At 30.0% G+C, this 25,980-nt stretch overlaps 1 protein-coding gene across 1 annotated transcript in view; it reads right to left on the minus strand.

Annotated features, from left to right (window-relative positions):
• Positions 1–25,980, minus strand: part of LOC129961096 (uncharacterized) — a 191,047-nt gene that overhangs the window by 84,518 nt on the left and 80,549 nt on the right. The window lies entirely within an intron of this gene.

Consider the following 25,980-nt stretch of genomic DNA (forward strand, 5'->3'; position numbering starts at 1 on the left):
AATATGCTGGTTGGGATCTTTTGCATGATAATCTTCTAATAATTATAAAAAATATGGGAATGAAAGGAAAAAAAAAAATTATGGTTTTGACAGCATTACTTTTTCAAACTTTGTAAAAATACAAAAATCTTAGTTTGATTTAATTATGATGTGGATGTGCAAGATTCTGTAGAAATCAGCGGAACTCCGTTCTTTTATCTCCATTTCCGCTAAAGCTTTACTTTCGCAAATGACAAATGTCAATACAAATGGAAAAATAACTCGGATAACCTGTATCTACCAAAATGTATACACAATTTGAATAACTATTACATACGCAATTGATTAAAAAGAAGATTAAGACAATTATCATATCATTTAAGAAAGACATTTTCTTACATTTGATTAATTTACTTGAGTTCATTTCAAAAGGAGAGCAAACCGAAGTCAACATAAATTATTGGCAAGCAACTAATATTACCTATTTATTATGTAACAAAAGATTTTTTTTTTCTATTTTGAAAAAGATGAAATATCTAACTTCGATGGCGCAATAAATTTTTACTTTTGATAATATAATGAAGAAAATTGGAATCAGAATACAGGACTGAATATTCTGCAAATTGGATATTTTGATGAACGAGATGTCTAAATATTCTCATAGAACATAAAACCAAATAAAATGGCTCCTTTCCTTCTTAAAACGTAGTAGAATGCTCCCTAATACATAACAATTACTAGAATATGGCCATCTTCCGAAAGCATCATGTTGAGACGAAAATGTCAAAGCATGTTTGTTTTTAAATGCTCATAATTCTTTGAAACTTTATAGCTTAGTAGCAGGATTTTTTTTATTTTAAACAGGATTTTTTTCTCCTTAGCCTGATATTTTACAGGTTCAGGAGTAAATAACGAAATTTTTGGCTAAATGCAGAAAGAGAACTACTGTTTTCTAAAAAGTACAATTTAAGCTCGATTTGTGGTATAAGTCATGAAAATATGAGTTAATATTTACGCTGAAGGCATAACTATAAGAATCGATAATCCTAATCAATCGATGAATAGCAATTTATGCCTGCAGTTTAAGAGAGTTGGATATAAAGTAGGGTAGGAAAAAGAAATGAAAAAAAGAAAGAGAAAAAGAAGAAGGGATTGGGGAACAGAAAATTGGAAAAGCTAATAACTGAAAATGAAAAAAAAGTTGACATATCACCTCACAAACATAACTGCACATATCATCTATTCTCTTAAGTGTACACATAAGTAACATGTTAATATTAATTACTGATAATTAAAAAAATAATTTAAAAGAGCCACAACAGGGTCAATTCACGAGACTTCAAAGTCACATGACAAACATAACTGCTCTTGTTCTCTAATATCGTCTTAGGATGTACTGTGAAGTCTCATTTGAAAAACATTTAGGGATTCCAAAATCAAAGCACAGCACATTTGAAGTGCATCACGTGAGCATGGCATGTTCCAAAACAATTTCACCGGAAGGCGACCAAGACTAAAATCGATACCCAAACTTGGTTGTCAAAAGCTATAAGATTGGCTTTCGAAAATTAAAATCAAAGTTCTGAAAATTCTATCAGTATTCAGTAATATCATAAATAAATACATGCTTGAATAATTTTAAGCACTGAAATATAACTGTGCTAAAGAGAAGAAGTTTCATACTCATGCATATACAAATAATACAAATGTGCGTGTTTGGATGGTCAGTCTTCTCAAATAACATTGTGTAATGTTTTAATACTGTTTCCATTTCTTCCCTTTTCCACCTGTTGATATTACTTCTTTCGCAAGAACACGAATAATTCTGGCGTGACAGTACGATTCCCTATTTTAATTCCTGAAATTATCCGCATTTTTCCAAATTTGAAGGTGACCTCTGCTGAGTAGTTTATTTCTGTTTCCATAGCAACCAATAAATAAATGACAAAGCGGTGATAAATAACACAAAACGCCTAATAAAAATGACTAAGTTTTTATTCGTCAACAAAAACAAACAAAAAGAAAACTGCCATTAAATTCTTTTTGTACGAATATTTTTTTTTCTATGACTCTGTACAATATGATGAACATTAAAATACAAGTAGTTTAAAATTATAACACAACTACCGTAGGAAACAGAAGTGTTTTTACTTTCAAAGGGTAATTTACATATCAAAGAGAATCTGAATTATCTCTGTGCATGGAACCAATATAACTTTTCTACAAGTTAAATTTGTTTATAAACATTCATTTTCGGTATTTCTTTTTATGCTGTTTACTCAGCATTTAATCAAAACTAACAGTGATCTGTGCTTTTTACTTTTTCGTATACGAAGTATAAAGAACGATAACTGCAAAACTTAAAGAGCTAGATAGATAAAATTTGGTCCAAAAATTATAAATTTTTACCAAATTTTGAACGCAGTTCCTCAAAGGGTTCCTCGTTTGTCGGTCTATATTTTCGCATGCGTGTAAAAACAATAACTCATAACCGCAAACACTGAAATCGATGAAATTCGGTGTGTGATCTCGTGACTATAACTGCAATTCCATATCCAATTTTGATATCAATCGGCTGGAAAAAAGTACCCCAAATACATATTCTCATGATAGATTCAGTAAAAATGCTAGATTCACACCAAAGATCTGTATTTCGTAATTATTGTTCACCAATGCCATGCAAGATATTCACGGACTCACCCGACGTCCACAGTTTTATGCTGACAGAAGGGAGGGGGGGGGAGGCAGATTAGACCTTTATGAGAACGTTTCGGGGAGACAATTCCAGTTAGTTTTAAATATATTAAATTTGTTTTTGTAACTAAATTGTGACGTTTCTTAAAAATACTCTCTTATCTTTTTTATTTAAAGTATTTGTAATTCCTTTTATGAGTTTTTTGTTAGCATAAATTCTTGATATGTAAGAGTAATTCTTTTGTGGATATAATGGTATAATAATAAAAAAACCTAGTAAATATATGAAAATTTTGATCCGTAGTAATGCGATGAAAAATAAAAAGTACATTGGACTCATAAATTCTTGATATTAAAGAGTAATTGTTTTGTGGATATAATGGTATAATAATGAGAAACATAATTAATAAATATATGAAAATTATGATCCGTAGTAATGCAATGAAAAATAAAAAAAAAATTTTTAGAAGATTTTAAGAAGGATTAAGGTTTAAATTTAGTTCACTTATATTAACATCTCATTTGGAAGCAATACAGGCATATTTTTTTTTAAAAAAAAAATTAAAGCAGTAAAAAAGAAAAAAGCTACCTAACTCTAATTTCAATACAAATTGATAAAAACTTATAATGAGAGAAAAAAATAATTTGAAAATTTTAATTTAATTGTTTTTTAATGTTGTTTATTTTAATTGAATGAATGGTCTCATTAATGGTTCGTCAGCATAAATTTTCCTACCTCAAAGGCTGAATTCCGTACATCGTCAGTAAAATACATAGTCATGCCATATATTCATGTGTAATACATTTTTTATCACACACACGTTTTATTTAAATTTTGCATAATTATGCATAATACTGGTGACGAAACAGGGCCCGTAAGAAAAATATGTTTGTTTGTTTTTTTGAAGAATATATTATTTGCACTTATGTGCATTCCTCAAACAAAAGTATTATTTTATACATATTAATAAAACTTACAATACACCTGTCTGGCTAGTCACTTCCTACCTTCCTACCACTTCTTTTTTATTTGCACTTATGTGCATTCCTCAAACAAAAGTATTATTTTATACATATTAATAAAACTTACAATGAACAAAATTGAAAAAAAAAAAAAAAAAAAAAAAACAAGGTGGTAGGAAGAGAAGTTTTCATCATTTAAGGAGCAAATTATGTACAATTCTCAAACAAAATTATAATAAATATGAAATTATCCGTAGCTGGATACTCGATACATTAAATTGATTTTTAAAACACAATTTTTCTCACAAGGGAAAAAAAATCGAATGCAAGGCACTTTCTGATTCGACCATTTATTTCATCGATTACCTTGGTTTCTTTGGTTACCATAATTTTTTTTTCACTCCCACCCCCACAGATTTAGTGGTCCAATCAAAATACTGCTAGTTGCACCCGGGAATTTGGGCCCTCGAAGTAGCTGCAGACTTCATCCCTGGAGTGACGTCAACGGCACCTTTTCCACCCACTCGGTGGGAAGGAAGGGATCACGCTTCCACAAAATGATCGGGCAGATAAGGATTTAGCTGCTGATATGTCAACAAACCGCAAAACTGGGAAGTGTCAAAGAAACTTTCTCTCGTGTAAACAGGTTACGTGTCCAGAGGGAATAGGCAAGCCGTCCGTTCGGCTAACCAAGGTCTTTTACGGGATTAAGTGGTGCAGCAAGGGAAAATCGTGCCTTAGCCTCCTCAATATTTTTGCACCTCGTTAAATTTAGCTCTAAAGAGTAAAATAAATACAGTAATATTTTTATTCTAGTGTCATCCAAGACTAGCGCAAACTAGCAAAAAAAGTAACGAATTTTTTCATGCCCTCCTCATATTTAACTCTAAAAATTGAAATAAAAGCACTAATGATTGTCTTCTCGGTACATGAAGAAGCAGGGCAGCGGTGGGGCATGCATAGCCCCTCTCATTTTTTTACCTCCGCCTCGTTAAATTTAGCTCTAAAAAGTACAATAAATGCAGTAATATGAAGACACCGAAATCTAGCGCTCGGAGCATTGTTTATCTTTTTTGTCTCCTTGTTAAATTTATCCCTAAAAATCAATAAAAGGCATCAATATTTACTTTCTTGGTGCCAGCAAAAAAGGCGATTAGGTGTAATAGTGTATATATATATATATATATATATATATATATATATATATATATATATATATATATATATATATATAGTCCTCTTAATATATTTAACTCTAAAAAGTGAAATAAGGGCACTAACCATTGTCTTCTCGGTGCCATGCAAGATGAGCGATGGAGCATCCATAGTGCCTCTCCGTTCCCCCCCCCCCGTCTAATTTAGCTGTAAAAAGTAAAATGAATGCAATGATATTTTTAATCTAATGCCACCGAAGACTAGCGCTAGTGGCATAGTATACCTTTTTTGTCTCCTTGTCATATTTAGACCCTAAAAGTAGGAATAAAAGACATTAGTATTTGCTTTCTTGGTGCCAGCAAAAAAAAAAAAAAAAAAAGCGATTGGGTGTAATAGCGTATTTTTTTTTTTTTTTCCTTAATATATTTAATTCTAAAAAGTTAAATAAGGGTACTAAAAATTGTATTCTCGGTGTCATGCAAGACCAGCGATGTAGAATTCACACCCTCTCTCCCTTTTTTTTAAGTCCGCCCACCAAATTTTACTCTAAAAAGTAAAAAGAATGCAATAATATTTCGATTCTAGTACCACAGAAGACTAGCACTAAGGGCATAGTATACCTTTTTTGTCCCCTTGTCATATTTAGTCCTAAAAAATGATTAAAAGGAATTAATATTTGCTTTCTTGGTACCGGCAAAAAAAAAAAAAAAAGATGATTGAATATGAATATTTTTTTTTTGTCTCCTTAACATATTTAACTTTAAAAAGGGAAATAAATACACTAATAATTGTCTTTTCGGTGCTACTCGGTTAATATTAGCGACGGCATTTCTATAAGTCTCCCGCTGCAAATGTTACTGGAGATTCTCGAAAATTATGATTATTGTAAGAAATAATTGTATTAAAGTATTAAAAGATGAAAAAAAATATTAATGAATATTTCATACATAATTTAATAATACTCAAAAACCCTAATTTTGATTGAACTCGAAATCTAATAATATATTTATTTAAAATTTTATACATAAAGCATAATTTGTAGGCTAGATACGTCATAGATTAATTCTTCACAAACAGAAAAAGAATAAATTGTTCCATAACTGAAAAAGAATATAACCAAAATTACTGAAAGTAAAATTTGGACATAATATGATAAATTCTAAACGTTAGTTCCAAAGATGCTCCTAAAGAATTTCATTAACACGCATTTAAACTTAGTATTTATTCACTAGCTACCAGCTCTCGAATGTCTTTCTCTCTCTCTTTTTTATTTATTTATTTTTATGAAAAGAAATCACGCCTCAACAAGGAAAAATTTTATAAATATTATTTTTAATCCTGCCGAAAAAAATTAAATAGTGTTTTCACATCATTATTATGTGAACTGAAAGTTTATGACACTTTTTCCCTTTCGCAGGCCCTTTTTGGGAGAAAAAGAATTTAACAATACTTAAAGCTGGAAAATAAATAAGAAAATGAAGCATTAATTGATTAATTGATACTGATTAAATATAATTAAAAATATTTATTAAGAAAACTTTTATGAAATCTTTTATGACAAGATGATTTTCTTTAGGATTTCTGATCACAAATTCGCTCCTGAAAGAAATCGCCCCTGAAAAGTTTTTTTGCTCGGCACGATACAGCCAAACATGGTTCTTGTGACAATATACACGCATACATACACATACTTTCCTAAAATCTTAGCAGCGGAAAATTAAAGTTTTTATCGGAATCATACATTATTGTTATCAACTGCAATTCAGATTAGAATGCAAGTGCGTTCAGACACTAAGATATTTGTTTGAAACTAGCTCCTTAAATGCACCGTCACCTTCAGAACTGTTCGTCAATGGATTCTGAGACGACCACTTTTCGACGATTCCATCTCATTAAGGGGTGAGACGCGGAACGATGAGCACATTTCTGGTATTCACCTTTGACCTTGGATTCCCCACCTCATTAGATACTTTTTAGTTCAATTTTTTTTCACGTGTATGTGAGTGTTGTGTCATTTCTGACCGCATTTTATTTTAACTCAAAATTTCGTATTGATATGATATGATAAAATTTTTCAAAAATTTATTTAAATTTTCCCGCCAAACGAAAGCGACTATATTTTATCCTCCACTGCAGAGTTCATGTGATCCACATTTAAAAAGTTATTATTTGGCCCCTGATGGTATGCAGTGTTCTAATTTGCAAAAAAATCTGGAAATTAGAAACAAATAATATTTATAATATTTTTAAGTCGTTCTGTATTTACAGCAATTTCTTAAATGAAAATAAGACGCTTTAAATAGAATAAATAATAAATGAAATTAAAATAATAACTGTATTGTTGTTAATCTTAAAATATTGCCAAAAAAATTCAATAACATATAAAAAAAGAAGCATTTTAATATAAAAAAGATCATTATTATTTTGTAAAAAAGTAATTACTAAATTTTTAGAACAGAAATTTTTCATTTGTTTTTCATAAATTAATATTTATTCCCCTTACATTAAATAAAAATTGCTCTAAAATATTTTACTGTGCATTGTACCTTTTTCCTTCTGTATTACTAATTATTTGTAACGTTTACGTCTCATAAAACAGCGAGACTTCATTGTTAAATGTAAACATCTCCTCCTTTCATCTTTCCTCTCCCCCCTATTTTGTTGAATTAAACTCATCCTAACGCATGTGCAAAAGTGCGGAGGGTTTTATAATCCGTTCTCAAATAGTAGATACTGTTCAGCAACGGATTGTAAAATCCTCCTCGCTTTTGCGCATGCGTTAGGATGGGTTTAATCCGTCAAAATAGAGGTGAAAGGATGAGATGTTTACATTTACTAGTACTTAATAGGGGAAATCCAAGGTCAAAGGGGATACCGAAAATGGTATCGGAACATTTGCGCTCGGTAAATCATTCCCTACCCCTGTTGCTGTCATAGGTTTACTGGGATTTGGACCTTTGGCAAGAAAACTTGGCGCGGGTGACGGTTTTTAGTTTTCCATAGCTGCATTTCCGGTCGGGCTTATTGGTGATAATGGAATGGCGATAATTTTTGTAAAAATTTTATTTGATCTTTCATTTATGAGATCTTGTACATACATTTATCTTATCATTTATCTTATTATTAATAATAAGAGCCTTGTTCATTGCTCCGAAAAATTAATATATATGAATTTTCCCAGAAAATTAATCTACATATTTTTATCACTCAAAATTTAATAAAATAATTAAATAAAACGCCAAAATATTGCACTGCCTTGAATGGTTCCTGAGAGGAGAGATCTAAGTGCTAAGTGTAAATATATTCATGTCTCAAAACAATTTGTTAAATAAGATTCAAAGGTTAATGTAAAAGGATAAACATGTAAACGGATTACAAAGGGTAATTGAAAGGACCTATGAAAAAATTTTAAAATTCTTAATTCATCGGAGCTTTTATTGACTCCAGTAACATAAATTGTAATTGTTTAGTTCATTTAGACCATTTTGTTAGTAGATGCGTGCCCCTGATTAAAATTGACTGATGGGCGCTGATTACAGTGACTATCCAATAGATATATAAACCCTGTTTACCTTAAATTTAATTGTTTGATTTAATTAATAATATAGATATTGTAAAAGTTCATAGCAATCATTTCATCCATTTACTTTTTAAAAAATATATTTCAAATTTGTTCGCTTCATACAGACACTAGCTAAAATTTACACTTTTATGTATTTAATTTACAATAATATTTGATTTATGTTTTTAATTTGAACTTCTTTCAATGTGATGGCAACAGGTGGATAACAGCTAATTTTTTCCCATTGACGTGCTCATGCAGATTAAATTTTATTTTTATTTTGTGCGAAGTACATTGTTGAAAAATATGGTTAAAATGTTTCTTTAAAAATACGTTAAAAATCGAAACTTAATTTGTAGATTAAAGCATTGGTATCATTAAAAGGATAATTTTTTTAGCTTTATCTTGATGCAAAAATCAATTTTGTGTTTTAATATTTTCGGAAGTTATAGCGTTGTAATTTTTAGAAAGTGTATCCATTTTTAAATCTTGTTACTCCTTAATGTAACAAATTATTGTATGTATAAGGGTCAATGTCAGTGAAATGAATTAATATTAGATAAGTATATTATCTGTAATGCTCATAAACAATGCTGATTGAGAAAATTTTCGTATTAGTTGAAATTTAAACACTTTCGTTTTTCAAGTTCCCATTTTTTGTTGAAATTACTGAAAATTAAAAAAGATGCATTGCGCAAAAAGCGGAATAGTATACGGTTTTAAGAACAATAGTAAATGTTACATGTCCAATAGAATTTGAAGTTAAATATACTCTTGTGAGTAAGCGATCAATGACAAGTTAAGTAAACTTTAGCAACCATAAATCTGAATTATAAAACTAAGTTGGCCATTGTTTTCATAAAAACTTTTAAAAAAATGCTTTTTAATGTGTATTAGTATTTGTGTAACAATATATTTTGCAACTATTTTTCTTCAATTCATGGTTATATAGGAGTAATCATAATTTCTATTTTGAAAAAAGCAACATTACTACCAAGTTATTCAATGAATCTCTTAAAACTTTTTTTTAAATTTTAATTACATACAAATGAACAAAAAATGCTGTTAAGCTTTCAGAAATGCGAAACAGTCTTGACTATGCTGAATGTCAGAGAGATAAATGTTTGCAGTTAGTTTATTTTTTTATTTATTTTTGTTAAATGTAAGTGACCATATTATGCATATTGTGAATGCATATTAAAAAAAGAATTATTTAGAAATTATATTCATTTTTTTTAAATTCACCTTTTTATTATTTTCATATTATTTTTTTATGTATAAGTAAAAATTATAACAATTCCTAGATGAATATTCAGTCTGAAATATTCCAGAACTTTAATACGAAATAACGAAATATACAAAAATTCAATTTAATTTTGTTCGTTTCTTTCTCAATTAAACCTATTTAATATTTTTTGAATAAATAATTTACTTATAAAATTCGAAAAAAAATTAGGGACATTTTATTAAAATTCGCTGTTAGTACTGAAACTATTGAGAGAAAGGATAAGAGCCATTCTTTTGGGATGAATCCGAGGTCTTACAATTTCATAGGCACATAGATGTTGGCCGATTCTCCTGGATTGAAAAATTAATAAAAGCAATTATTGATAAAAATAAAATCGTGTCAAACGAAATACTATAAACATTGAATTGCTCCTTCTAAATTACAGAATTCGGTAATGTTAATTAACAGAATTATAGAGAGCAAGTAAATGTCCCAAAATCGAAGTGCTTCAATAATTAATCAGTGATGAGTTCTATGTTCTAAGAGCCCTTCTAACATTCACGCGGGCATCAGTATGATTTTCTGTGCAAGCAGAGAAAATCTAAAATATCCAACTCAAAGAGTATTTTTTCCAAACAAGTTTGGGTGACTCATTAACCCCACCAAACCCCTCTCGTGATGTACAAAGACAGTGACATCTTCAGAGAGTAAGGGAAAGTTTTATTGGTTAATCGTTTTATTGGGGGTGGTTGATGGGTCAGTTGACCGTACAGTTTGGCGTACATTGTAAAATCGCCAAATCTTACATGCAAAGATAAAGTTTATAATGTGGTAGTCTTTCTTGACACTTGAGCGGAAAGGGGGAAATTTATCGAGAGCAAGTGACATAGAACCACCGAAAATGCACTCATCGTTCGGCGTCTCACCCCTTACTGGGATGGAGTCGTCGAAATGTGGTCGTCTCAAAATCCGTTGACGAACAGTACGTAGTTTATCATGTATACACTGTTTGTAAATGGAGTTTTCAATCATTTAGAAAGGTGGCATTTGTGAGAATTTGACATAATGATGTACCAACCATAAATAGTATTTCATCATTATGTCAAAAGATATTTGGAAAGATAAGGAATCCGTATTCCATGCTATTATGCATTTTTTTAAATAATTTACTAATTAAAAAAATTAAAAAGCTTATAATTTTTTTAAAAATTAATTTGAAATAATATATTCTTTTTTCTCTGTCAAATATTTGGGTGAATCTGTCCAAATTTTCTATTGCTAGAGTTATGAGTAATGCGTTTAAGATCTGAACACCAAAATTTAGATTAATACATTCACATAAAATTATATATTAGCGGTTGAAAGTCAAAGAAAACATCTAAAGATCTAAAGCAAGAGAAAATCTAAATGTCAAAAAGAACCTGTTTATTTGAAGAAATGAAATTTTATTCCTATATGTAATTTGAAAACCTCATTTCAATTTAATTAATAACACTTACATTTTATTTTGTAGGTAATGAAAAACTTGAGCAATTGGGTCTTCATAATGAACTAGATCTTTCGTCAGCCTTTTCCAATTAGTAACAAGAGAAGACTCAAAGCAGTTGCGAAACAGAAAGTCACGTTATAACAGCGAGTCAGAAATAGATTTAAGACTTTTAGAGTTTATTCAAAGAAAACAAGATTTGATATCAATAAGTTTCCAGCTTCTTTGCTTGGGCTAAGATACAGACAGTACACATACAGGCAAACTACACAGATAATAATGTTGAAATAAGAAGTAAGCTAATGAATATAAAATGAGAAACCAATGTTCATTTCCAGGAAAGGGCATGATAATATCAGGACTATTCTCATTAAGGGCTTTGATGTTGCGTTTGCAGATTTTCTATAATAAGTAATAAAAAATTAATCCTGTGTTGTAGCACAAACCTGACTATAGGATGAAAACACTTTTACTTGCTATATCAAAAACTTTTGATTTAACTATCACAATAGCTAAATGAAATTATAAAAATATTTTATAGGATTGTAATTAGCATATCAGTTACTGTCAATGTGATTAATCGGTTACTTTTAATAATAATAGTTAAAAGTGATCAATCAATTTATCTCTCTGATAGGATATTATTAATAATTACTGGTTAATCACTTTAATCGTAAGCTATCAATTAAAATGAGATAAATCCATCCATTTTAGAGCATTTTATAAGCTGTATTATCTGTAGCATCATAAATGAAAGACTATATAAATGATACTTCAATTGTTTAAACCGGTGTGACTTCTATTTCCTTTTCCATTGTTGCTGTTTATTTCATTTTAGTTGAATTAAATTATTGCCTCGTTTTAAGGCAACACAATTGGGACGCCTCTGAGGTGTCATCTGATAATGAGAGCGAAACCAGAGCTGGCGTTCCCCTCTTTAGGCTTCTGCATTACACCTTTGGGAAAGCGTTTGGTCCAAGTCGTCGGATTTGGCGTGCATCGGGAAAGCATATTAAGTCAATTTTTGCGTGGAATCGGGTTTCAAGATTAAAATTTTCCAACTCTGAAACCGGAACCATATCATCAGGTCACCGAAACCTTTTCACTTGTTTTTGTAAATATTTAGCTTAAATAGTTTGTTCATTTTGATTAGATTGAGAATGAATGAAAAAAAAATTTAAAAATCAATATAAAACATCAAACAAAAGAACTTATAGACTGTTTTTGACTGGTTTCAATTTTAATTCGTTTTTCAAGGTTGCAATTCCAGAAAAGACAAACCAATTCCATTTTTCTTTTTTGAAATTAAGAAAAGTAAGAGTAAAGTCATTAATTGTAACTTCTCCGTATTATATGATATGTGTTTAACCCCAATAATTATTAAAACTAATCAATCATTAGCTGATTTGATATCGAAATTTTTAATAATTATTAAAGCAAATTATATAAGTTTTTAAATAATATGTATAAGTTTTCACAACAAAGCAAAAACTGAAGGAAAAAAACGTTTCAACAGCCTGATGAAAAATCAATATTGTTTCGCGAAAACAGCGTTGGCTCTGCTCTGCATCTACACACAGAGTGATTCAAAAATCATCGGAAAAATTTTAATGGAAGATTAAACATAAAAAAAAAATTACAATAAAACATGGGACCGCAAATGCAAAGAAAAAATGCTAAAGCAGATCTTTCCAGTGAATCAAATGAAAAAAACGTATAGAATCTGCAGAATATGTGTAGTATAAATGCGAATTTACAACAGTATAATCAATAACACCTTTCGTATGCAACATGATATATACATTGTAAGTAAGAAGCGGTATAAATAACATCATGGATAATTTAAATAAGCATTAATAGGACTTGCCGTTTAAAACTTGATACGCTTCACATACTATTATTTATACAATAAGTTTATAGGGTTATTGTAAAATTCGCATTATGTTAATCATGTGTTGCACATGGTGTTTGGCGTATCCGCTTTTTATTTATTTATTTCAAGGAAAAGATCCACTTGCGATAACATGCTGTGTTGTAAAAAATGACTTGTTTTTGTACGCCTGGTCTACTCTTAAAATTTGTTCCATTAATTCAGAGATGGGCTTACTTTTTTAAGCTGTACAAAATATTTAATTTAATTATATTAACGTACATTCAGAAACAATTCTGGAACTATATTGGAGCGCACCTGGTAATTTAGAGCCCCTGTCAGATCATGAAGGTGAAACTGCAGCTAGAACATTCCCTTCAACGAATTTCCACACCATACCAGCAAGAGGGCTGCTGGCCGACGATGTCAGATGTAGCGTGGAAATGACCCGCATACGTGACGGATCTTTAGCGGAATTGCTCCAAGCCGAAACCTTCCATTATGCCACGGAGAGATTATTAAAATGTAATAAAGCTATCGGAATGATATAAACTCTAAAATTTTTTATCTCGGAATAGAAATTTTAAAATGTAAAAGGAAAAGTCGTTAATAAGTAAAATGAGCATTTAAAAAATTTATCACAAAATAGCGCTTTTAAAATAAAAATAAGAATTACTAATAGATATTCTTAAGAATAATTAATAGGAATTTCCAAGCAAAAATACTCAGGAATTTAAAACTATCAGAAGTATGACAAGGTAATATGTATTAAAAATACAGCAGTGACAGCAAACGTAGAGATAATTTTCGTAGATGGAATTGCCTGAAATAATTTTTTTTCTCTGTACAAAATATGTTTTTCTGGCACAAAAAGATAATATGGATTTTTTTTTTCATGACTCAGGAGGTGATTCACCGGCTACTTTGGATTGTTTCTATGTGATACACACGTATCTAACGTACACACGTGAATCAGATACCAGCTTAACAGATTTAAACATCATATAAATTTTTAAAAATTCATATATATTTGGTTTTCTTATGAAAATTAAAAAGCTTGAATAGTCATTTACAATACTGCATAACTTTCGTTTAAAAAATCCAGCAGAATGTTAAGATCTCAGGTTCACAAGAGAATTGTATTTGTATGTTTACAGTTTTTTCATAGACATTTCAAATATTTTCCTTTTTTGACATTATTGCTCAGAATTTGGTAACATTTCGGTGGAAAGGAAACGGAAGTTCAAGGCATAGGTTTTATAATTTATTTAAAATAAAGAACCTATTCTGTTTTTATTTTCTTTTTCATTTTCCGCTATTACATTCCACGCACAATTTTACGAGTGAGAATATCACCCATACGTCTGTCTGCATAAGGTGTATCTAGCTAGATTATGCAAATAATCAGACAGAGACAAGAACAAGGCAAAGTTCAAAACGTTTTTCAATAGACAAGGTACCTAAATAATAATAAAAAAATATTTTTTGCATTTAAATGCCTTTTAGAAGTCGCAGCAGGAATTGCATAAATCCGTTCACTCAAACGTAAGATCTGACCTAAAAATACGTTTCCAGACATGAATAGCAAAAGATAATTCACGACGACACTGCGACTATTGTGTCTGACGATTTAGCAGCAAAAGCAATTTTTTCAGAGTAGCAGCGACTTTTAATACTTGCAATTTATTTTTATCAGAAAGAGCGAATGTAGAAATGACACAGTAGGGCTTCTTGAACTAAATGCCTGGACACAACAGGGGTCGGGTACATACATTTTGGGGTCGCAAAAATAATGAAAAAACGCAATTATGGGAAATTCTTTAATATTACTATGCTTATATATTTTCAAAAATCATTTTATAAGAGACCAGATTAAATCCTGTAGGGGCGTTAAGGCAATACGAGTTTAGAAGTTCCCGTTTTCAATGAATTATTTTGTTGATTTCAATTTAATTTCTAAGCAGTATCTTATATATATATATATATATATATATATATATATATATATATATATTCTAACGTAAAGTTAGAATATTTAAACTGAGTTGAAAAGAAAACAATATTTAACATTTTGTTTTCTGAATATATATATATATATATATATAACTGTTTTCTTTTCAACTCAGTTTAAATATTCTAACGTAAAGTTTGCCAGGTTTAGTTTAGTTATATTAACGCCCCGTTTTTAAAGCAACACTAGGACTATTTTGGTACAGACCTCGTACCTGAAACCCTCCAGTTCGGAAGCCCAGACCTTACCACCAGACAACCGTGGCCCTGTAAAGTTTGCCAGGACTGTTGACTTACGAGTTAGTCAGTGAACTGGAGAAAAAAAAAAAAGGGCAAATGAATTTGAGGGGGAAGGGATACTTCATTAAGAATAGTATTCTGAAATCTAAACACGTTTGGCTTTCAGTAGTTCTAACACATGGATCTTTTAAATTCAAACAGAAACACGAAATTAAATTACTCTTAAAAAATTATATCTATATTTGTTGACATCCAGTTTCCTTCAAATACATCTTGTATATCTTCTGTACTTAATCGTGCTTTAAATTCGATGATTATTCTATTTTAAGTCTTAATGTCAATAGAGAGCAACGGAGTCGCATTAAACGTTTGAATTACAGACATATTTTTTTAATAGCTGTTTATAATTCGTAAATGATTTCAAGTTTTGTAATATAAATTTTTATGGTTGAGAAATTCTCAATTAGTCTAGCAACGAATCAGTTTGCAATTGTCTTTACACATCAACTGCGTTTTTGGCTTTTTAATTAACATTTAAAAATAAATTCCTGTTCGTTAAAAGCTAGTCGGATGTCAAATACTATTTTTGCAAAGTTATGTCATCAAAAAAATCAGCAAGTCGTGAACAATCAAAAGGAGAGTACCTTATTTTGCGCCATCCTTAATTACACAGTAGTATTAATCTTTACATCAATATGGTATTGTATATTTTCAACTTTTTACATATACACATGAAATCCCGAATAAATTTTTCATAAAGAGATAATGACATGAAAATTTTGTTGCCAAAATAGTCTCATGAATGTAAAAAGATTTTTAAAACCTGTTTTGAAACCTAGCATAAAATTCTCGGACTCTATTTATTTATTGTCTCTTTATTTTAATTAAAAAAACTAGAGAAAAAACAAATTGATCTAAGCCTTTTGGAGAATTGTGTGCAATTTCAGATAATTATATTAATAAAACTTTGAGGAAAGATCGAAAGCGAGAGAGACTTATAGTTGACTTAATTTTATTTTTATGTTTTTATTTTGATCCGATCTTGAAGGTCTCAAAGTGTCGGTCAACTTAAATCTTAAGCCATGCGTGCAATTGACATTTACAGTCCATCCATTATTAGAGGGAGGAAAACTCATTTTTTTTGTTGTTGTTCAAAAACTTTTCAAATTTCAGATATTTCAAAATAATACCTGATTTTTAGCCTATTTAATTATTAGTATAGGTTTTAAGCGAAATTTTGTTATTGCTGGAGAGGTTCGATAATGATGACGGACCTTTTTTGTATTTTAAAGATTTTATTGTTTCTCCGCTTTCTGGAGTTGGATTGAGCCTTGCCTTTCGGCGATGCTGCTACGTCGATGATGTTACAAAGACTGTAGGTTTTTTACATATACCGCTAGAGGGCGTTACAAGTGAGAGGCGGGGCAACATGCTTACGTAACAATTGCTTTATCATTATTTTAAACCTTTCAAAATTTTATACATTTCACTGCATTGCCGGATATAATTCAAACTAGATGATAATCAAGTCAATGAAAAAAGTACAAGTATCATCCCTTGTTCATGAAAACAATCCAATAACTATGCAATCGTATTTTAAGGGCTCTTAACTCAATTTATTGTTAAGAACACAGAATAGATATTTTTAAATTAAATCTAGGCAATTTGCATAAAAATATAGAAAAGTTTCTATTTAACAACAAAATTAACTTGAGTCATAGAATATTTGAATTCAAATCGTTGGCAAACTGATATGTCGATTTCCCAAAAATTTGGACCCGATAAACCCGCGAAATACTATAGGAGGTAGATCGTATTAGGCGAAGAAACTTTGCACTTCAGAAGCGAACTGAAAGGAAACCCGTCTACAAAAATAAATTTTTTTAAAAAAATAAAAATAAAAAAAATAATATAAAACTAATTTTGAAGGATTTTTTCTTTTTTTTTTAACTGGAAATAATAAAACTACAACAAACCGATTAAGTAAAATTATTGTGGATGACTGTGAGGAAGAAAGAAAAAAATACTAAAAAAGTGATTAGGAGAAATTTAAGAGAAAAAAAAAAAAAAAGTACATCCTGATTTCATGTTGCTTTCATCACAGTAAGGGAGGGGGGGGGTTGTAAAAACTAATTGAACTCATTTTTAAATACCGTATTATTTATTGTGACATATTTTCTTATCGTGCGTTTTTTTTAAACATTTTTTTAGTCTCTGTTTAGAACTACAATATTGTACATATTTTATTCTTGTTGACAATTATACTTAACTTATTCAAATAGAAGTAATAATAATAGATATCGAAAAAAGCTAAGATAAAATATTGACAATTCAAATGCTTCATGATTAACTTTTTTTTAAAATTCAAACGAAAAAATAAAAAAAGATGTTTTTCAAAATTCGATTATCTTTCAGTCGGGGTCTGGAAAATAATCTAATTTTTGAAGACTCTGTTTTTTCCCCCGTCCTTGCAAAACTTGTTATTTGTAGGAAAACAAAATCATACGTTTTACTGGTTGATTCCGTTGTTCAGTATAATGTATTTGTGTTGTTCGCAAAAGTATCTTTATCTCTTAAACACAAGAATTAAATAGTCTTTTACACCTTAAAGCTTTCAGAAATAATACCCTGCACATTAAACCTGCGCGATTGTCTGTCCTTCCCTGAGACTAACAAAAGTCAAGCAAATGACTCGCACAAGAAAAAAGAAAGTTTGCACTCTGTTGTTTTTCCAAACAGAGAAGTAAACATGCCACTCTGGGAAACAGTCATATTCCAGACACAGCTCATAAATCGTTCCAGTCTTACCAGATGTTCGAGCTCAGAGACAGAAGCAACTGAGTTCTTGCCTTCACAAAATAATCAAAACAGGAACTTAAATATCGATTTGCAACTGCTCGTATTTTTTTATTTTATTTTTTGCTTTATTTGCATTTCGAAGCGTCTTTCTCACAATTGTTTCGAAGTTCATGTCAAAACCTGAATTTAATTTAAAAAACCCATTTAAATTCATTAACAATCACTTTTTAACCCTTTCTAGGGCCGTGGGAAGTATGCTTCCCACCAAATTTATCAATCTTTGTATGAAATTATGTAGGTTGGCATAAGTTCTGACAAATTTTTTTAGAAAGAAACTTAGACGCTTCAGTTCTTTATCTTACACAAAATGATGTGTCTTGATTTGTTACTTAATTATTAATTAAACAAATTAATTAATCAATCAAATTAAATTTATCTAATAAGCTAAATGAATCCCTTTTCTTATTCTACTTTCAAGCCTAAAAATATTTAAACATAATATGACTAGAAACAAATCAATTCAGAATCAGAAATTGTATAGCTGTAATTTTGTACAAACTGAATTGCTAGCTAAAAGTGATATTTAATTGTTGTATGTAAATAATGAAGAAAGGGAAAGCCATAGATTTATTCATTATTTTATTTATTTTTCGTGCAGAAATCTGCAGGTGAAATATAAAACGACATTATGAATAACTGTTTTAGAAAGAATGGAATCGTACTAGCAAAACAAGGTGTTTTTTATTGGTTCTATCACCGTTGATATTAATAAAATTACACCCTTGCAGAAAACAACGAAATATATTTCAAGAATAAAGGACATTTCACTCTGTAGTCGAATACGAATTTGTTAACTTGAAAGACTAAAATAAATAACGGTAAAATATAAGAGCTATTATATTATTCGATATAAACCATAAAACCTTAGAAAAATACTTTATTTTAAAGCTCTTCATATAATTTAAGGTCATTTTATGCAGTTTTATTTAAGTAAAAGTTATTGAAAATTGCTTGCCTGCCACTTTCTAAGTCGGGTGTATTGGCTCTAATATGGGTTTATTTTAATTGGTCATAGAACAAAAGTTCTGTTTAATTATATTAATGTTTCGTTTAGAAGTAATACGAGGATTGTTTGAGGAGGATTTCGTCATTTTTTAACATGGGAAAATGACAAGGACGTCTCCTCAACCTGCATTTTCTCTCCGAATTTCTGTCGCACATCTGCCGTTGGACATTTGTTTCCACCAGATCCACACACATAGAAAATCTTCTATGGAATCTGAGTTTCGAACATACAGTCCAACAGGAGTGAAGTCGAGACCTCATCATCAGTGTCATCTTTCAAAGATAAATCAGATAGCTATCCCAGAAAAAAAATAGGCGTCATTCAAAATAATGACGAATATCTAAATTACAAACTCGGATGAAAAATTTACAACGGATCAACTACTATCTCTTCAGTTTCAAAATTTTGTAATTATATTTTATCCGATTATATTACGTAGAAAGAAAGAAATTATCAAATTAAAACATATTTTTCTGAGCGTATTTTCCTTTCTCATTCTAAATGTTAAGTAAATGTAGATCTAAAGAACGGATAGTTGAAACTAAATATTTTTAAAAATTTCTTTCATTGTTTTATGATGACTTAACAAAACAAAACAAAACAAAACAAAAAACAAAAACGTTTCGTATATAAAAACAGCTAAGTAGCTAAGTATACACACTCGTTTTCAAAGATTAGTTTAGTTATATTAACGTCCCATTTTACAGCAACAGTAATGCTATTTTGGGGTGGACCTTGTATAATTTTGAACCCCGGTCAGATGACGAGGACGCCGCCTAAGATGGCATCCTCTCTCTAAATTTCCACACCACACCAACGGGAGGACGTTTGGCCCCGACGGATTTAAAGTGCTGACCCGCCTTATACGACGGTTCTTCGGTGGAATTGCATCTTGAACATGAAACCCTCCGGTTCCGAAGCCGACACCTTATCATCAGGCCACCACAGCCCACATTCGTTTTCAAAACAAAAATTTAAAAAATAAATAAAAGGAAATCGAAACCTATTGTCGGATTATCGTAGCATCAAATTTTTGGCTTGATTTTGTCTGTCCTTATATTACTTTAAAACATCCACTATTAATTATAGCAAGAAAAACATCTTCACAAAAAAAATATATTTAACATTATTGCAAAGAGCGTGGGTATAAACGCAGAAAAAAACTAAAACAATGAAAATTATCGTTGGAAATATACTCGGAAGTATTTTTAAATATTTGTTAAAAATAGAGAAAAGAATTGCAAGGATTGACTGTAACTGGATATTATTTGAGCCTTCGTGCCTGATCGGCGCAAAACATTCTGGTTTTCTTGAATATTTTTCATCTTAGATTCTTAGGCAATTTAGTGGAATGTGGGAATAAGACAAAATAGTGAAGAAGTTGTATTTTATGGAGTTCTATGAAGGCATGGAAGTAGAGAATTTATTATGGGGGTGTCAGTGGAAAGCACCATTGGTGGCTTAGAAGTAAACATTTCCCCGTTGTTGTGAACATATTGCACTTGTTTTTTAATTGCAGGATTTTTGTTGGTTTCGAGTTGGTTGTAGAATTTTTTGGAAAGGAATTAGCAAGGAAAAATAATTGGTATCATTGGAAAGATATATATATTTATATATATATTAATTTCAAGTGATTTATGTGCGATAAAGTACTTTGAGGAAACACGTTCTATTCTACGTCTAATTTCGATCTATTTTCTTTTTATAAAAAATGTAAATTGTGAAAATCTTTTTCTTCGTGAATACCTATTATCCAAGAAATAACTACGTGCCATGTTTTTTACACACTAAATACAACAGTTTGCTCTGTAAAATGATTGGAACGAATTTTGCTTCTTGCATGTCACATGAAGCCTATAACCATTGTCATGTGCGCAATTATTAAATAAATCTTAGTTTTATCATTGTATAAGCAAACTATTGGCAGTTTTATCGTCGCGTTTTATAAGTTCACGTTACGTGAACATCTACTATACTATAGCATTTTAGTGAGGACTATTCAATTAATTGTTATGATGCATGGCATAGGTTGTTCCAAACAGTGAGTTTCAGTTTTCACTTGTTAGAAAAGTTACGCCGTTATTTAAAATAGGCGTGTGACACCAAATCGTAATTTTAAAAAAGAGCATCACCCTTTTTTCGAAGGCAAAGTCTATTAGTAACTTTATTTAATCTTAGGTCCAAATCGCATTAGCTGATACAGAATCAGACACGGATTTCTATTGTTGCTTTCCGTATCTTCAATAAAAAGGTTGGTTTCAGAAGTAAGGGGGACTCTCTTGAAGGAGCGATTTCTCTTTGATAATATTTACGTAAAAAGATATCGAGACAGAGGTGAATTCGGGAAAAATCTTTCATCGGTATTTTTAGAAGTCAACAGACATCGGAGATACAAATAGATAGTAGATAAAAAGGAACAGATAAAAAGTCTTGATAAGCGGTCATGTTTTTTTCCCGAAATGTGTGTGTCTGTTATTTCTTGACTGCAGGTAGAAAAATATGAGAAAAAGCATTTTAAATACAAAATTTAATGCTAGAAATATATAGAATTATTTTATTTTGGAAAGGAATTTTAGATCATATATACTTTTAAATATATTTTTCATATTCTATTTATTGGCGAGTGCTTTTTTCTTTTCTTTTTCTTTTTACTTTCTCTTATACGAAGAATATACAATCTAAAGAGAAAGAATGTGTTCTTTTAACAAATTTTGACGAATTTCTACGCTCCAGATTTCCCTAAGAACAAAAAACACACTTTTGAAATTATATCTGTCTGTCAGTATGTGAATATGATAAATCAACAGTGCGTTGAGCGAGATAGATGAAATTTGGTTATATGATCTTGACACCATATTTCTATATAGTTCTGTTAAATTTTGAACGAAAAACACTCACAAAAAGTTTATCTGTCTTCGTACAAATGAGCATGATAGCTACAAAATTTAAAGAGCTAGATGGATAAAATTTGATACATCGTCTTTCGGTTTATACATGTAAACGCTATAACTCAAAACCGCAAAAAGTTAGATAAATGAAATTTGGTATGTAATCTTGTAATTAAAACTGCAGTTCTGTGCCAATTTAGGCTCGACAAAAAGGTGCTCAAAATGCATACTTGGTTTTTATCACTATACTGCGAAGCATAAAACGCTCATATACAAGACTCTACTGTTATACGAAGAATATACAATCTAAAGAGAAAGAATGTGTTCTTTTAACAAATTTTGACGAATTTCTACGCTCCAGATTTCCCTAAGAACAAAAAACACACTTTTGAAATTATATCTGTCTGTCAGTATGTGAATATGATAAATCAACAGCGCGTTGAGCGAGATAGATGAAATTTGGTTATATGATCTTGACACCATATTTCTATATAGTTCTGTTAAATTTTGAACGAAAACCACTCACAAAAAGTTTATCTGTCTTCGTACAAATGAGCATGATAGCTACAAAATTTAAAGAGCTAGATGGATAAAATTTGATACATCGTCTTTCGGTTTATACATGTAAACGCTATAACTCAAAACCGCAAAAAGTTAGATAAATGAAATTTGGTATGTAATCTTGTAATTAAAACTGCAGTTCTGTGCCAATTTAGGCTCGACAAAAAGGTGCTCAAAATGCATACTTGGTTTTTATCACTATACTGCGAAGCATAAAACGCTTATATACAAGACTCTACTGTTTTCATACGGGAATGAGATGGAAAAACACCTTTATTAAAGAACAAGCAAGAAAGTTTCAGAAAGATCACCCCCGTTAGTTTGAATTAAAAATGCATGTTTTTAAAATAGGCATCAAAGGAATGTTAAAATAATGAGGGCTTAAAATATTTAGAAAGAAAGGTTTCAACATTTTTTTTACATTTTAACATATAAAAAACATAGAAATTGTTCCCGACCATAAAAAAAATTCGACATCGTTATTGCGAAGAATTTCCTTCACTCTTTTGATTTTCACGAGAACGGAAAAACTATTTTTGGAATATTGCCTGCTTGTCTGTGAACTAAATACTTTAAAAAGGAAGGTGGTAGACGAATGAAATTTGGCACATTGTTTCATCACTATATCGCATTTTGATACAGATCACATTATAGATCTGTATCAAGATGAGAAAAAAATCCATTACCTTGTTTGTTTGTCTCTCTGTTCGGCAGATCAACAGGAAGTCTCAAAAGCGTTATGAGCTAGATGAGTGAAATTTGGCTGATAGTTTTAGCAAAAAAATGTCCTTGTTTAAATTGATTGTGCACTATTGTTACCCACAAATTGAAAGAATAAACTCGAATCTATCCAAAACCAGTTGTAAGTAAGAACACGATACGCATTAATGCTTTATGTGTACCATCTAAAAGTGTTATGAAGGAGGGCATTGCCAGTTGAAGTGTCATATCTTTTATTATAATACAAAATTACAAGACTCGCATCAAAACAGCACACCTGTAGTTTCAAAATAAGACTTTAATTTAACTAAACTAAATTTTAAATAATGATGTTAAAAATAAGACCATCGATAAAATATATTTCTGATGAAAAGTGATAACATTACAATCACGGCAAAGTATTTTCATATTTATACACTTTTATTTAGCATGAATTGTTTCATTTTTTGTAAAGAAGGAGTTTCAAAATAAGACTTTAATTTAACTAAACTAAATTTTAAATAATGATGTTAAAAATGCGACCATCGATAAAATATATTTCTGATGAAAAGTGATAACATTACAATCACGGCAAAGTATTTTCATATTTATACACTTTTATTTAGCATGAATTGTTTCATTTTTTGTAAAGAAGGAGTTTCAAAATAAGACTTTAATTTAACTAAACTAAATTTTAAATAATGATGTTAAAAATGCGACCATCGATAAAATATATTTCTGATGAAAAGTGATAACATTACAATCAAGGCAAAGTATTTTTATATTTATACATTTTTATTTAGTATCAATTGTTTTGTAAAGAAGGAGTTTTGTAATTGATGAATTGTTCCAATTTACTCACTTTACAGTCATTTCTTGACGAACTAGAGTGTTGAAACTTCGCACACTTATGCATTCTCGATGATAATATAATATTTCAAAATTTTCAGAACTCAAATATCAGTTAAACAATTAATTTAATTCAATTCAGTAATGGTGATGCCATTTAGTAGTGAAATGGAGAGAAAATTAATATAAAGATTTCATAATATCTTCAACTATAAATTAAAAATTAAAGAATAAAAAAATGGAAAATAATTTAAATGAAGAAATTCTACATTTTTTGATGCAAAAATAAAAGTATGTTTTCAAAAACTGTTTTTATTAAATTTATAAATTTGAATGGTAGAAATTCAGAATACAAGAGTGCTAGAATAGCAAGAACCTTTGGCTCTAAAGGTAAGTAACCTAATGTCTTTTTTAAAATCAAAACTTTCAAGCTAAAGATGATACCTTCGCGTTTTTTCCGCGAATTTGCGCTCGAAACAGCTGTAACAGTCGCCCCCCCCTTTCAGTTACGCTACTGGGAATGACTTATGAAAGCATCTTTTCTCGGAATATCAGTTTTACTTTATCTGTCAGTTTCAAATCTTTGAGGTACCTGTGCTTCAATTTCGTAGAACTGAAAATGCTTGAAAGATCTGCTTTTGGCGAAACTCTCACGGCAAATGAAGCTTGGCGAAGGCAATTAGTTGATTCTAAGGTACAAAAATAGATGACAGTGATTTATATGAGAAAATCTAGTATTAATGGTTTCACAAACCAATGATAGCAAAACGGTGATGTAAATGAGAATATAAGTACACGTTTAATGTTAAAACCGTAAAAATAAGAGAAATTCAACTCCGATTTCTTTTTGAAAAAAAAAAAAAAATGCTACTCCAAACCTGATGTTTTTGGCAATGAACTTTATGATAATTTTTTTCAATATTTGGTGAGAACATAATGGAGCATATTTAAGTTTTTAAAATAGTTTTTCTCAGCCTCAATGGTTTTCCCAGCCCAGAAGAAAAGCAGAGGTGCACACATAAATGCCTTTAAAGAGGTACGTTTTCGACGAATATTGAATTTGAAACCAAAAATAAAGAAGCAGAATAAATTTTAGAGATAGTATAGAGCGTAGATTGCACAAGTTAAATATAGAGGATGGGGGAGTCATAATGACGTAAAAACATAAAGAGAAAATAAGAAATTTTAATATTTCTAAAATGACATCAGTTTTCGAAATGAGTAGGAGTAACATTTTAAATTGCAGTTCGAAAAAAAAAATAATAACGCTAATCTTCAATCTAAATTAAAATTCAAAAGTGTTTTGATACCGTAAAAAATTTTGTACTGTCTTTACATATTTTAGTAATGTGCAAGTTATATCTAAAATTCAAATAAAACCGCAATATGATGTGCAATGGCATTAAAAAAATCGTGATATTGGAACTTTAGTGTTATAGCAAAACAACTCATAGCTTTAGAGAAGGCTGGTTAAAAAATAATTAAAACAATTAACCCTTATCGTGGCAAGATATTTTATAGTGGTAGTATATTTTTATATGTATTTTTGTATATTTTATTTTTTATTTGTTTATTATTATTTGTATTATTATTATTATTATTGTATTATTATTTGTATATTATATGTATAATTTGTATGTATGGTATACTATACAAAATGAACATAAGGGTTAAACATACAGAAGTTTAAAACCACGCTTTAATTAATGTAATAAAAAGTATACGTTTGATTTAAATAATTTTCTTATCTTGGGTCGGATTGATAATTTAATATTACAAATGTTTTGGAATCTCAAAATGTTTATATATATATATATAAATTCACTGACATATAAGCAGTGGTGAATTTTAGACAAGGTGACTGCCTAGAGCTGCCGAGAACAGAGGAACTACAGGCAGGCCTAGTAAAATTGTTAATAGCCTAGCTACCA

Source organism: Argiope bruennichi, chromosome X2 (genome assembly GCF_947563725.1).
Source record: "Argiope bruennichi chromosome X2, qqArgBrue1.1, whole genome shotgun sequence".
Lineage (NCBI taxonomy): Eukaryota > Metazoa > Arthropoda > Arachnida > Araneae > Araneidae > Argiope > Argiope bruennichi.